Source organism: Rosa rugosa, chromosome 4 (genome assembly GCF_958449725.1).
Source record: "Rosa rugosa chromosome 4, drRosRugo1.1, whole genome shotgun sequence".
Classification (NCBI taxonomy): domain Eukaryota; kingdom Viridiplantae; phylum Streptophyta; class Magnoliopsida; order Rosales; family Rosaceae; genus Rosa; species Rosa rugosa.
The window spans coordinates 12,199,426-12,212,021 of NC_084823.1; positions in this window are offsets into that span (position 1 = coordinate 12,199,426).

The window sequence follows — 12,596 nt, forward strand, 5'->3', positions numbered from 1 at the left end:
CGTTGAGTTGGAGCTGACAAGGAGGTCCCACATTTTTGATTTTGAACCCACAAGAAGGGCAAAATGGACATTTTATATTTAATCTAATTTCTAATTTTTTTTCTCCTATTTTCTCTCTCTTCTCTCTCTCACTCACATCTGAAACCTCCTCTCTCTCTCTCTCTCTCTCACATATTCCCAGCCACCATGAATCTCTGTTCACAAGCTCCCACTACCCACCACCTCAACCAAACTCCACCACCCTCTCAAAACTGGAGCAACAGTGATACTCTCAGCTTCTCCCTGATGTCGGCGTCACGCTCGTCCATGAACTTACCCAGTGGCAACTAGTAGATCTTGTTGAGGGCCACCATGAGGAGGAAGAACTGGACGGCCTGGATCGGCAGGGTCAGGTCGAAGTCGAAAAGCGCCGCCTTCTCTATCTCGGCGGTGAGGGACGACGGGGCCAGGGTGAGGGAGGTGGCGGCGACTAGGGAGAGGGATTTGAGGGATTAGAGAAGGTGGAAAACATCTAGACAAGGTGAAACGAGTCGATCGGGGATCCAAACTGGAGAGAGATCCAAATGACGGATTCGAATCTGGAGCTACAGCAATTGGGGTGGGAGGAGCTGAGGAGAGAGGCCCGTAAGATCAAGAGAGATCTTGACGTCAAGTTTTCTTCTTATGCTAAACACGGAGCTCGGTTCACACAAGGAGGAGGTTCATTTATGTCTTTTTTTTTTTTTGATGTAATTTGTTGGTTGTTGAATGGAAGTTGTTGATTGCTTGGTTCTGTGTTGTGGGTTTCTTCAATTTTGGGTTGTGGTGTCTGCATTGCATTTTGGTTAGGTATTGGATTGGTGGGTTGTGATGAAGAACTCCCCCCAAATTGGACTTGAACATCTTAACCCCGCTGACATGATCAAAGAAAAATCAGCGGGGATGGTGGTGACGGCAGTGGTGGCGTCGTCGGAGATGAGGGGTTTGCAGACAGAAACATCGTCGTTTTGGGAGATGGGGGTTTGGTGGCGGTAACTGAAGCAGTGGGATTGGGAGTCGGAGGGGCGGGTGTAGAGGAGAGGGACGGAGAGGAGGAGGAGGAGGGCGGAGATCACGGCGCAGATGTACACGCCGTAACGCCGGGAAGGGATGCTTCTCAGCATTTCGGGGTGGGTTTTGGGTTGCACGAATCGGGTTTCATCGGACGTGGATAGAGTGAAGAGAGTGAGAGAGTGCAAGAGAGAGAAGAGAGAGAAAATAAGAGGAAAAAAAATTAGAAATTAGATTAAATATGAAATGTCCATTTTGCCCTTCTTGTGGGTCCAAAATCAAAAATGTGAGACCTCTTTATCGGCTCCAGCTTAGCGGATGATGCCACATTTGGCGCCAGATTCAAATTTTGGACGAGGTTGATGCAATTTGAAAGATCAGGGATGAGTTTGATTAAAAAAAAAAAAAAGATGAGGGACCAAACTGATGTTTGGTCTAAAATTTGAGGGACTAAATTGAATTTACTCTTTTTTTTTTTTTTTTTCTATCTCTCTCTATGTAACAAAGGGGTGAGGGCAAAATAGTCTCAAAAATAAACAAAAAACAAAAAAAAAAACTTAATTAGGTATTAGAGAAGACCTTATTAGAGTCTTTTTGGAAAAAAAAAAATGGTGGTGTAAGGGGGAAAAAAATCTCTAAAATTAGGGTAAATGGTCAAAATCCCTAATAAATATTCGAAGATGATCTGATCTTGAACTTTTGCGGTATATTATTTATCTTGTTCCCACAAAATATTTTACGTGTTACAACAATATCTAAATGTTAGACAATAGTGTCTAACTTGCATGCAAACCCTCATAAAATTATAACATCTTTGTTTCTCAAACATCACCTGTGGTCCACGTCGTAGTTTGTAAAGATAATAAATGAAAAGGGATACATACACTCTGTTGTGGAATTTTTCGCCAATAAAAGTATCCCATAAACAATAAAATAAAAACCGACACAATTTCACTGATGAATGTTTGTCGGCAAATCACCCATAAAAAGTATAGAAATTGACACACTTGTGCGACAAATTTTCATCAATAAAAGCCTTGTGTAAAATGATAAAAGGGACAAACTCTCACTATTTAAGATGCAATACTCTACCGCTTAGCCTAGCAACGCCAACTCCCTTTTCATGGTTTAGGCTGTTACCATTTTACTGCGTAGCTAAATCATAAATGAAAGAGAAGGAATAGAAGAAGCCTTTATTATTATTATTATTATTATTTTTTTAAAAGAAAATGTCAACTTAATCTATTGATCAGCTAAATTACACATAACGATCCACCCTAGTGAGGCTAACAAAAGAGCTATTACCTATACAATTTAACATTTTTAAAGATCATAAAGCTTAGCCAAAAATTACCCTACAAACATCCACGGGAGTCAAAGGGGCACAGATGCTATGGATACTTTTGGCGACATATCTTAAAGAGAAGAAAGAACTTCTTCCCTAGAAGAGAAGGACTTGTTCTTACAAAAAACAATAGAGAAAACAAAATTTAAGGGCCAAACCCAAATGTTATAAACTCCAACCCATGATCCCGAAAGGACCTTAGACAATCTGATAGTCCAAGCTAAGGATCCAAGCCCAAAGGACAGTAGCCTATGAACTGGGAAAACCCTAGCCCAAACCAAAGACTAATCCAATCTTGCAACCCTAGCCCATAATAGAAGGCAATTGCAACCTCTATCTGCAGTCGCAGCGCTGTCCCGCCGCCACCCGACGGCGACGCCAGAAAGCTGAATAGGCCTCCACCGTGGTGCCCCTCTGAGCCAGACCCGACCAGAGTACCTCTACATCCATACCACCCACTCAGCCGCATCAGCCCGTCAACCCGACACTCGTCTCCACCTCCGCCGAAGTCCACTGGTCGGATCCAACCATCATCCGAGCCGCCACCGCCGCAACCAACAAGCCCACTATCTCCGGAAGCCCAGCCATCACCAATTATCAGGGTTCAAGGACCGAACCGATCTGGTTTGACAGAAACCACAGCCCGCCGTCTCTCCCACTTCGAAATCCATCAGCGAACTCAGGTGCAGTGACCATCCAACAGACTCTCCACTGCTGCAACCCATAGACGCGACTCTAAACAAGGAAACTAAAAGAAAATTTTGGAACCAGGAACCAGGTTCCTAGAAAAGTTTTGAGAAGCTGACGACAGATAACCCCGTCGCCCTCAGTCTCAAGGTGACCAGATGAAAAGGAAAACCCATCTCTCCCAACCCAATTTGCAAAGCCGCTGCCAGAAGGCCAGGACCACCACCTACCTCTCAGAGAGTAATGTAAGCATTTTTTTGTGTCTGATTAGAAGAAGCACTAGTTTCAAATACAACGTCTTCAAATTCAATTGTCTTATTTTCTTTATTAGCATTTTTTCATAGGTAATTTTATTGTTATATGTATCTTATGAATTTGTTATTCTATTATGGGAAAAATTTACCGTGTCTGGACACTTAGGGGACTTTCAGAATGATACCTGAACTTACAAAGTTATCAATGTGATACCTGGACTCATTTTTTCGTATCAACGTCGTACCTATGACTAATTTCCGTAACGACTCCGTGACAGAAATTGGCCGTAGGTATCACATTGATACGAAAACATGAGTCCAGGTATCACATTGATAACTTTGTAAGTTCAGGTATCATTCTGAAAGTCCCTAAGTGTCCAGACACCGTTGGTGAATTTTTCCCAATTTTGCACGTGCGATGCACGTGAGTCACTTAATGAAGACAAAAAGACCGATTTATCCTCAAATTCTTTTTTTCTTTTTTTCTTTATTCTTCTTTCTTTCTTTCTTTCTTCTTCTTCTTTTCTGGTTTCTTCTTCCCTGATTTGAATCATCAAGATTCAATTCATCTTGCTCGACCGATTCCCACTGCCGATCGCCGATCAAACACCGCCGCTGCGTCTGAATCCACCTTCATGCACCACAGATATTTCTGGTTCCCCCAACTTCAAATCCTATAGCAAATTGAAATTGTGCATTGAGGCTTCACCGCTCACTCCGAGTTCATCCCCGCCGCCGTCGCCAATGACTTGACCACAACAACCTCCACCACCGCACAACAACATCGTCCTCCGCTGCTTCTCGATTGAGTTTGGGGATAAAGACTGCTTCTTCCTCCACCGCTAGCGAAATCGTGGAGGCTCAAGGCCACATTCTAAGGGCCACCGGCTGGAAGGACTGCCACAGCAAGGTTTGCACCACCAAAGGCCCCAGGGACCGCAGCTTCAGGCTCGTCGCCCACACCGCCATTCAATTCTACGACATGCAGGACCGGCTTGGATACGACCAGCCTAGCAAGGTCGTCGATTGGCTAATCAAGAAAGCCAAGGCCGCAATCAACGAGCTCGACTAGCTGCCACCGTGGAACCCAAACTAAATTTATGTTCATACAACATTTTCTCTGACGATGCCGATATCCGCCGTGCAGGACACGCAGAACGTGAGCTTCAATTTCTCGATAGTGGAGGCTCCGAGTTCTTTGTCTACTAATCGGCGAGGCACAATGGTGGGTAGCAGCGGTGTATAAAAGGGGGTCGAAGGAGAGAACGAGAGTGGTGGTGGTCAAGTCATTGGCGGCGGCGGCGGGGATGAACTCGGAGTGAGCGGTGAAACCTCAATGCACAATTTCAATTTGCTATAGGATTTGAAGTTGAGGGAACCAGAAACATCTGTGGTTCATGAAGGTGGATTGAGACGCAGCGGCGGTGTTTGATCGGCGATCGGCGGTGGGAATCGAATGAGCAAGATGATTTGAATCTTGATGATTCAAATCAGGGGAAGAAGAAACCAGAAAAGAAGAAGAAGAAAGAAAGAAAGAAGAATAAAGAAAAAAAGAAAAGAAAAGAAAGAAAGAATTTGAGGGTAAATCGGTCATTTTGTCTTCATTAAGTGACTCACGTGCATCGCACGTGCAAAATTGGGAAAAATTCACCAACGGTGTCTGGACACTTAGGGACTTTCAGAATGATACATGAACTTACAAAGTTATCAATGTGATACCTGGACTCATTTTTTCATAACAATGTGATACCTACGGCCAATTTCCGTCACGGAGCCGTTACGGAAATTGGTCATAGGTATGATGTTGATACGAAAAAATGAGTCCAGGTATCACATTGATAAATTTGTAAGTTCAGGTATCATTCTGAAAGTCTCCTAAGTGTCCAGACACCGTTGATGAATTTTTCCCTTCTATTATTAGGTCTTTTATAATTCGATCTTGATTCTTAGTTACAAAGAAAAAAAATATATCTTTTAATTGAAATACCTTGATGTACCATGCTATACAATTTTCATTTTAGATTAATTTGATAAATTTTTTTAATATCAGTTAGTTGAAAGAAAAATGTTTAAAATTGAGCTCTTAAATTATTAAATGTACTGAATGATCTTGATTGCCGTAAATTTATGTTATCTTGAGTTCTGAATTCTCAAACTCGGTCCGGCTAGCACCGAAGCTGAATAATGCCAACTCGCTTATATAGCTACTGCAATTTCATGGTTTCCTACTATATTCATGAACATGCAATTTCATTTGGCTTCTCCTCAGTTGTGGTTTGACAATATCAGTGCTATTTCCTTGGTTTCTAATCAGGCGTACATATACTAGCCATATTTGAAGTTCACTATCATTATATACGTGAGATGATGGTGATTCATGATGTTATATTTATTAATTACCGAAGAAATTAAATGCTAATGATAGAAAACAAAGTCAATTAGAAATAAATTGTTGAATTACTGTTTCTTTCATGGTCCTAAATCAAACTCACACTCTTCATTTTTTCTTGTTTAATCATGACATCCGCAAGAAAATATCCAAACAACACAATTAGTTGTCATTTTTGAAAATAATTGAGGATGACAAGAAGCCATCACGGCTTCTTAAATCCTCATGCTTTCCCAGTTCCCCAATCTTAATTGTCATGGCTATTCCAGCCCTAGCTACTATGGTTATTCCAGCCCAAGCTACCATGACTTGGGGTCTCAGTACGTCTCATGGGGTCGAGATGAGTATTTTACAGCTTCATTCTCTGAAAGCCACCACCCTTTGTTGACCCTCTCTTCTGCGGTTACTAAATCGAGTTTGAAGATGGTAAATCTTGTGTTGTATCCAAAACGATTGGGTGTCGGACCACCAAGGCGATTTATGGCCGAAGTGTTTCCAAAGTCGTTATCAAGATCAACGCTGGTAACCAAGAAATGGTGGTTTGGGCAAATGGATCATTCTTGATTCATATTTGTGATGGATTAGGAGTGCGGCAATGAGTGGAAAGTATGGTGTTTTGGGGTTTTGTTCTTCGAAGACCTTATCTTCTGGCAAGTTTAGTAATCGAGGAGAATGATTTTGTCTAGAGGCCAATTGCTTTGTGTTTGGGTGTCAAGGATGACTCAAGTTCTCTATCAATATTTCTTATAATTTTGATTCCCTGCAAACTAGTAGAGAATGTTCTCTATTGTTTCAATGAATCTCATTTAGACAATACTGTGATCATTACAATTGAGTGCATTGACGAGTAGTGATGCTCATATTTTCTAGGACAATGATAGTTTACATAAGTAATCAGTCTGTAGTAGCATTGTGTTTATAATTTGAAGAAATGAGCCTCAACTTTGTAATTGAACAACCATTTAGGCAACTATGGTTATGTTAGAGAGCAAAAATTCCACATTAAAAATGTGACAAAATACATGACTTATAAGTGAGTGGCTCACTTCCAATTATACTAAGGTATTTTGAGTTAAAAATTGAAACAATATCAGTACGATAGTGGGCTATGGGCCACATTGACGATGTTTAACATGGTATCAGAATTTGTCCTTCTTTAATCACGTAGTAATGGTTCCAAATTAGGGTTCTTTAAATTGGTCATCGAAAAAACTTTGATTGGATTGTTAATTTGTTACTTGATTAACCAAGTCTCCAATTGTGGGACTTGGGATTGTTTATTAATTTTTCATGTAGGAATTGGTTTTTTTAACTAGTTAAGCGTGCAGACCTAAGTTAGATTGCATGTGAGTCACACATTAGAAAAGTGACAAATAAAAAATATAACTTATAAGTGGGCGGCTCATCACTCCTAATTGTACCAAGACTGTCTAAGTTAAAAAGCATTGCCTGACAAGTGGTAATTAAGTCAGAACAATATAGATTCTTATATGATATGATCTTATAATTCAGACTGCATATTTCTCTAAATTATGAGAGAGAGTGCAAGTGCTTCTCTCAGGATAAACCCTAGTCTCCTAAGATTTGGGTGGAGGGTTTCACAACACTGGGATCTCTCGGAAAGCATTTCGGCTACTACCTTCTCACTGTTCCAGGTGTTTGGTGCCTCTCATACCATTAAGGATGACGTTGGCCATCTTCAAGTCCCAAATATTTCAAGGACATCGAATCTAGGATGTGTGATGGCATGAATACCTCTTAATTTAAGATCAGGCTAGGGTTCTCGCAAGTTTCAAGCGATATGAGATTCGGGTGAGTTTTGTTGAAGTGGGACTCCAAGTTGTTTCAATGAGGTCTACACCAGTGAGCTTTGGCTTTGGGGGTTGATAGAAGCATAATATGCGACGTTAATAATGTCATTCACTATACTTTATTTGTTAGTTTATTTTATTTTCTAGCAATTTACTTGTCTTTTATGTTTATTAGGTTTATTGGACCAAAGATGTAAAAAGGAGATAAAAATTAGAAAAAGATGCGTGAATTAAGGGAAAAACTAGAAGTTCTAGCCTGAGAATGAAACTCTGATGGATCGAGGAGAGCCCAATGATGGAGATTGCACAGCTAATAGCCTGATATTGAGGATATTCACATTTATCGCATTAATGACATGGTAAGCTCTTATTGGTCAAGCGATGTGGAGAATTCTGAATCAAATAGAGAATTCAAAATTTAACTTTCTCTACACTTCAAGGATTCTCAATCCAAAAATGAATGAAAGAAGACTCAAGAGTATTATAATAAGGCGAGGAAACCATACGAGAAAACTCTTACGCGTGAAAATCAAGCAAGAGATCCGAGCTAAGAACGCAAGAACTACCGTCGTCGACCAGTCGATTCTGACCCTGAAACAATTCTTATTTTCGGTTTTTCTTTGTTTTTTCTTCATCTATGATGTGTAGTTTGTTCTTCATCCAGACTATGTGTAACTAAACATCGAGGTTAGGGGCTATTGAAGCCCTAAACATGATTTCAATAACTTTGTGATACTTGATACTTTTATATGTTTATTGGATGAAAGCTGGTTTTCTAGTTTCTCATTTATCATTTCTATTTGCTTGTTCTTTTAGTGCACGCTTAGAATGTATGAGCAGAATCTATAGTTTTAATCATATAGATGACCACCTAATAAATGCATGTTTTATAAGAAACAACCAAGGAACTTAGCCGTCTTTGTGGAAACCAATTTCTAGATAACCTAGTTATAACACCCTTCATTAGATATCTTGTTATGTTCATGAACTCTTCTTGCTTAGTGAGTTCATCATCATAAATATTTGATAACACCTTTCTTTACCATTATGTTGAATATCAAGTTATAGTGATAACACCCTTCACATAATATGCCAACTAAGAGAGTATCATATACGGTTTTGACCATAACACCCTAGGCTTAATCGTGGACACAGTCATCCAATTGCATGGAATTGAGTTAAGTAGACTGTTATTGATTGATTGTTTAGTGGTGTAAACATTCTCTATCTCTTTCTCTTATTGATTTCTCTCGATGCACCTTTTGCTATTGTTTTTAATCACTATTTTTAATTATTTGTTTCCTCAACCAACCTAAAATCAAAACCTTTTCTAAAACATTTATTTCCAATAATCCTCAGTTGGAGATTCTAATTTCCTAAACTGCAATTGATATTCATAAGTGGTAGTAGAAAATAGTTGTGTTAGAATTATCACATAGCGGTTGGGATGGTGCTTTGTGGTGGCTTTGTTCTGTGGTTCCTCTATGAGTCGGATCTTTCTTTTTGTAGGCAGTCTGTTCTGAAGGCCTATGATGTTTTGGTGCTGTTGCGCGGCGATTATTGGTGCAGCTGCAAAGGGGTGGTGATTCTAAGGAGTTGGTTATGTGGTTGAGAAGGTGGTCCTCAGGAATATTGAATAAATTAGGGCTCGAGTTTGAACTGTTTTGGTTGAGTCCTAGTAGTGTCATTATACTGGTAACTGGTTTCTTGGAGCTTATTTTCCATGGTGATGTTACTTAAGTTACATTAGGGTCTCGTTAGTAGTGGTTCAATTTGGATGTAGCCAAATTTAAGGGGTAGATCATTGTGTAATTTTACATATTTTTAAATATTAATGGAGTGACACCCAAATTTGATCAAAAAAGTTAGAACAAGGCCGGGAGGATCAAGAGAGGACCTCCTTAAACTTGAAAAGTTAGGATGTTTTTATTTATAGCATGTATCTTAATAATCTAAACCATTCATTCTCTATTATTTCTCTTGTTACATATATACATATGAATCTTACAAAAATTGGCCAAATTAGAAAACGTTTTTTTTTTTTTTGAATAGGATTTGATATTATTAGTCATCAAAGCCATAAAACAGGCCAGAGTCTAACATGCACTTACACAAGAAATCCGGTAAAACCAGATAAACCTATCTAAGCCAATACTAAACTCATTAAAGTCTAGAGGGATGCTCGCTAGAAAGCAAGCCTAAAACAAGCAAGAACAACCTCGCTATTATAAGGAAGAATCATTCATCTAGTCTAATCTGCCAGCACTCAATTGTGGTACAAATAACAACTAGAAACATCTTAGAATAACTCATAGAGATTACTCCAACTTTAGAAGGTTTATAACCAGATGTCTAATAGCAGAGAGACTTAAGAAAATGCTAGCTCCTTCCCCTTAGGGTTGGAGCCAGCACTGTCCTCAGCCTCTTCAGGAGCCAACAACCTCGGCAACAGGTTGGTCTTGCTCTTCTTGTCCACTGCAGCAGACTCAACCAGTCCAAGCTTGAACTCAAACCTAGGCCCAAAAGCCCAAGTACCCCTCATTCTAAGGTTGAGCCCAGGCCAAAACCCAAACAAAGAGAACAGTAGCCCTAGCCAGACCTGGCCAGGAAACTTCTGCCGCTGTTCCCCCCTCTGGTGGCCGGCCGTTCCACAGCAACATCAGATCCTGCAGAAAGCAACGGCCAAAGACCCGATGATCCAGGCGGCGTCTCCCTTGCAGCCCCCTGCGCAACTTGCCAGGAATCACGCGTAGTAGATCGGGTTCAAGTATCTTCACCAACGTTGTAGCCTGCAACGCCGATCACCTGCACCAGTCGGAATTTAGAGAAACGTCCCGTCGCCGACCACCAAGAATTCCACCGGGATTCGCTCACCCCAGAACACCAAAACCAAAATAGAGTCGTTACAAAAGCAACAGCAACTTTCACTGGCCACGATCACAGATCACCGAGCCTGGGCTAGAAGAACCGTCAAGATCTGGACGAACTCCTCTCTGTGCTCGGCTAAACCCTAGGAGAGAGCTCCGCTCTTAAGACATGAAGACATTGTGCCAGCCCAAAAGAAGTATATATAAATCATTCAGTTAAATTAGAAAACGTTATAGCCATTTAATTAGAACAATGTTCGTTTTAATTTTATCCAATGGACTACATTTGTTTACACAATTTTGAATTACTAAATGATTATAGAATTTGTTGATTTTTTGTAGACACAATTGTTGCATAGTAATCTAAAAGATCAATGATTCAAATTATTGGATTAAGTCATATATTAGTGTAAAATAGTAAAAATCCTCAAATTCTTAAAGTAAGGAGGTCCTTTCTTGATCCTCCCTCTATAATATATATATATATATATATATATATATATATATATATATATATATATATATATATATTTTTTTTAATAGGTAAAACCAACACCATTTTTTTTTCTTATTTTAAAAAGAAAACAAATATATTATATGAAGAAATCCTTCAAATCAATTGGCTAGCCAAGCTAAAAGAGGTCCAGAAAAAAGTTAGGGTGTTTCTACCAACTCAGTAGTAACGGTGACATTTGCAAATAAGAGTTTGGTATTAATCTTCAGTGTACTCAGCTGGACTAATTTAAGGCTTTGAGATTGTTTTGTAGAAGTGTTTTTGTTATCTAGCACTTCCATCAAAAATTTCAAGTCTTTTACATAAGAGATCGAATTTAAAGTACGTACTTCTTGAAAACTCATGCTAAATATTTTAATGATGTTCTCACTGATGTTTTTTAAGATAAATTTTCTATAAACATTTTATTTATGTAATATGAGGTATGGGCAGAAAAATTCACATTGCAAATTTATCAGTCACATATATTAGTGAACTATTAGAGTTTATATTCACTGATTTCAATCAGTGTGTATAGTTATTTTTGCTAGTAGTGTATTATGAAACGCTTCTATAACTCAAAAAGCATTTCTCACTTTTTGCCAAACTCGGTCGAATATTTTTGATACTCTAATTTTGTTTTTAAGAATCAATCATAAACTGAATTTAAGAGTGAGTAATAATTAGTTGCTAAATGTGGAAATTAGTTGCGATTATATATGGTTGTCAATTTGTCATATACTCGTCAGCAGCACTGAATGCAGATGTGATCAGCTCCACTTACTCCTTCACTCTCTGTCTATGACATCCATGTTCGTGTCAACTATAATTGCAAGGAAGAACTTCTCCAATAGCTTGATCCTACCACGCACTCTTTCTACAAATTAACATAGTTTCCATCTGATTTCTTGTTCTAAATTTCAAGTGGGCGAGACAAGTGCATATATAATTTTAATTGGTCTCGTCTACTTGATCTCTATCTATCTACAGAATGGATTAGGTCCACGAGCTTCATCCTCATGAATTTTATTAACAAAAATAATGTGAAAAATCAAGGTATTATAACTAAGTATCAGAGGCAATGGATCTGAATCGACCCAACTCTAATGGAGTCAAATTCTTGAAGTCAATGAGCTAACGAACATTGAGTGTCTGAAATTAACGCAAAAGAGAAAAGGGCATTAGAATCAGCATGGTATTCGTGTAATGGAAGGAAGAAATTAAAGCGATTGTATTAATCATGTGATCAAAAATGTACATAGATTCCACTTGAAACTTGTGATCGAAGGAAAGCTAGTAAATTCTTACGTACTGAGATATAGCTACTCATGTCTAGCTCCATGTATGGATATGATGGGATTTTCAAGTTATCCTTGTATATTGACTTGAAATGGAAAGGATGTGATTATTTGAAAAAGGAGCAGCAACAAATCATTGTATGATTTTTCGTACAAATTTGGATGATTTTTTTACGTACGAACGATGCATATATGGGTCTCTTTCTTGATCATCAATCCAAATTGAATGGTCATTGGTGGTTTCCTTTAATTTTGTGGCTTCATTTTCAGTTGAAAAAGATAATGTGATACCCCGGAAATTCGTTATTAATTTTCGATGATTTTAAAAAAATTATTAAGTTGATTGTTAGGACGATTAAGTGGTTCGTGGGTGGAGTGAAATTATTTTCAGACGAATAATTACTCGGAACACGTCGTTTTAGG